Source organism: Cryptomeria japonica, chromosome 9, assembly GCF_030272615.1.
Source record: "Cryptomeria japonica chromosome 9, Sugi_1.0, whole genome shotgun sequence".
In the NCBI taxonomy this organism is placed as follows: Eukaryota; Viridiplantae; Streptophyta; class Pinopsida; order Cupressales; family Cupressaceae; genus Cryptomeria; species Cryptomeria japonica.
The window spans coordinates 623,010,038-623,013,537 of record NC_081413.1 but is presented as its reverse complement, the minus strand read 5'-3'; the positions used below and the strand labels follow the sequence as shown (position 1 = coordinate 623,013,537).

The 3,500-nt window shown below is 34.7% G+C and overlaps 1 pseudogene; it reads right to left on the bottom strand.

Annotated features, from left to right (window-relative positions):
• Nucleotides 1–458: 458 nt before the first annotated feature.
• LOC131056978 (F-box protein SKP2A-like) lies at nucleotides 459–3,185 on the bottom strand (annotated as a pseudogene).
• Between the last annotated feature and the right edge of the window lie 315 nt (nucleotides 3,186–3,500).

The following is a 3,500-nucleotide window of genomic DNA, read 5'->3' as shown; positions in this document are numbered from 1 at the left end:
TTAAAATTTTCCCCTCTGCAATAATAGTTTTCTTTGTGCCTTCCTATATAAACTTCTTTGAGAGTCTCTTTATGATGCACACTTCAAACCATGCAAACTTCACTGTACTACTCTTGCATGTAAAATCCCTGCAGTAGAAGATGCAGCTTTATTTCTGCCAAGTGTGCAATGCTAGGAAAGTATTACAGACAGCTTGAACTGTTGGTGAAGATAATGATGTACACTGGCTAATGTTTAAATGCCCTAGACCATGTTCTTCTTGGTCATTCAAAATAGATTCCATGTAATCACGACTTGTAGGTGCAGTGCAATCATTATTGATGCAACTACCTGCACTGCCACCAAGCCCACATCTTGGAGAGCCCTAGGCTACAATTGACTGATATACTGGTTTAGTGTTGAATTTATTATTGCCACTCTTGTTTTTGTGATTTGGTTTCACTGATCTATATATACTATTATTTACTAGTGAGTACATGGCAATTTCTAGCCAATGCAATAACACTTTGATCTGCACCATGTAAAAATAAATAAATAAATGAGCACAAATTTCATGTTCTGTTATTAAATTGAACGAAAGTTTTTGCAGTACATATGCTAACTTTCATTTTTATACTTGTTATTAACACACAACCACACCGGTCCAGAGCTCTTAAATCAAGGCAACATTGTGCCAATCCTGTAGCACCAACATCAGTAACCATCTCACACCAACCCATATCCAAAGATTGCAAGTGGCATCAATTATGAGCCAGTGCCTGGGAATCACAACGTATATGCAAATGTTAGATACCAAACACAAGTTGGAGCTTTTGGATTACAATTGATCCTAATTGACCTACTAAATTAGTAATGAAGAATAAACTTGCTTCCCATACCATCTTGAAAGTCAAAAAATTCCATTACAGAACCCTTTGATTTCCAAGAAACAAATAAAATCTACCATACTTGCTAATAAACCTACCAGTAAAGCTCTATCAGATGCAGCTCTAACGCAGCCACACAATTTTCGATGCCTCAATTTCTTGCACTGCTCTGATAGAAAGATAAGTGCATGATCGCTGACTCCAAAACATCCACTTACGTTAAGCTTTTCTAGTACACTACAACCATGTGCCAATGCCTCTAGAGATTTATCTGTCAGTTGTGTGTTGTTTGAAAAATCTATAGCATGTAAATCATCGCAATGCTTTGCAACTATTTCTACTGCTTGTTCATTGAGTTGGTGTTGATTCTAGCGTAAATTAAGAGATTGCAAACAATTGAACCTAGGAATAGCTAACAGGACCAAGTTGCTCATGTTCCGCTTACACCTACATTGCAAAAATATATAGTCACTACACTTCACATAAAAACACTCATGATGAACCCCTACCTAAACACCTTTTGAGTAGGAATAGACTAAAAAAATTATATATGGTGCACAGAAGACCTACTATGAGGACATTTCAATAGAAAAACCTTTGGTGAAAAAGGAAAAGCTCTTTAGGAAAAATCAACTAGAATCTCCCTCTTTTAAGTTAAGCCAACATTTAATCTGTACATGATAGACGTTAGCTTCAAGTGATTATAATTTGTAACGTCTACTATAATTACAATTTGAAGAGAAAAATTTAATGTAAAGACTTTTAACGTAAACTAGAGGCAAACAAATAGCTTGAAAGACAACAAAATGATATTCTGGTTATATCATTCACACACCATTAATAATAGATATATATTCCAGGAATGACATTTCAACATATTAATAAATATATATTCCAAGAATGACATTTCAACATATAAGCGAAGGACACACACCACTAGCTGAATTTACAAATGCACCTTTGCACAATTATTTTAACCTGATGAAGATTAAGACACCAATCTTCAGGTCCTAATTTATGGAAAAATGTAAGGAGTCCAACAAGCTTTTAAAAAATGACTACTTTACTACAAGGAATGACCTTTAAAGAGATTAAGGTCCATACTAACACGACAAGCCATAAAACTGCCTACTAATGATGCCTCAAAGGGCTAAAATGCCTTAGAATGATGTTCAATCATACCAAAAAAATTGATGCTGAAATGTTAATATTCACTACCACTGCTCACATATTAGTATATAGCAACCACAAAACTACAAAAAGCCAAAAAAAGGCCACCTTGGGTAAGAAACAAAGTAAATTTGCAAAACTATAGGTAGCTTAACCCAAGTAGCTGGCATCATTTATTAAAAAATGTCCAAGGCAATCACATGGGCATGAAACATAATCACCACCTCGTTTCCAGAACTGGTACAGAGGATATCTGATATTTTTCATGATGTGGATTAAAAAGGGATATAACTCGTGGAACACATGGAAGGGGTATGGAATAGAATCTAAAAATTTAGTATAGACAAAATGGAGTATTGTTCATGACCTCATAATAGAGAAACAAAATTTAAGTACATTGTCATAATCAGAAGAAGCATATCTTTCTGAATCAGACAACTTGTTTGAAGAGGATAATTTCAAAACCCTTAGGAGGCATTACTTCTCTTGTTTCTTGTTAATCATTTAGACCACCATATCTATTCTTGTACTCAAGCTAAATTATTCAATCATACTTAGAGATCCTTCTAATTTATTTTATTGACTATTATGATTGCTTTTTTCCTTAGTGAGGGGACCTTCCATGGCCCCAGTACTGTAAATTTCCTCAACAGTGCAAAAGATAGAATCAATTTTAATTGGCTTGATTACTATAAAAAAGTAAACATCAAATTCTCACCATGAAAGTGAAAGATCTTGAACACCAACACAGATTGCATCTCTCCAGCTAGTGCATACACCCGAGGCAACAATGATAGAGCAGTCATCCGCAAGCACAAGAATGTGCACAAGGAGCTCCATGGGTGAATCATGCCATTTGGAATGCGTAGCATCATCTTCAGTTTCAATTTGCACATTGTATAAAACACTATAATTCTGCACAGCAGGATTCTTTTCTTGCTTGATCATTGTGAAGGACATTGGCTCCAATGCTTGGGGTTGTTGGGGGATCATAGGTTTGATGTTTTCTTTCCCTAACATACTTAATGCTCAGCCAATTCCCCACCTTAATTCTCTTACAGTGTACACAATATGCTAAGTTATTAAAATTTGCACACACAAACACCAAAAGAATAAGTAACAGGAAGAAACAACAAAAACATTAACTTCCAAAACAAAAGTAGCTTACAATAAGGTACAGAAGGCTAAAACACAAAAAAGTAACCTCATCAAATAGACAACAAAGCTACAAAGTTCTTAGTCATAATTATAAATTATAAGGATAAATAACCTTGCTCACATCAATAGGCGACTACTTTTCAAATCAATCAAGTTTAACCATTTGATCTCTCTATATATACAGTGATATGACTAGAGGCAGCACACAACCATCACTCCATATACGATTTTGTTTACAACAAGGCTAACAATCTTGGTATCTTCAATTTCAATTTACATTCTAACAAATCAAGAATTGAAAACAAT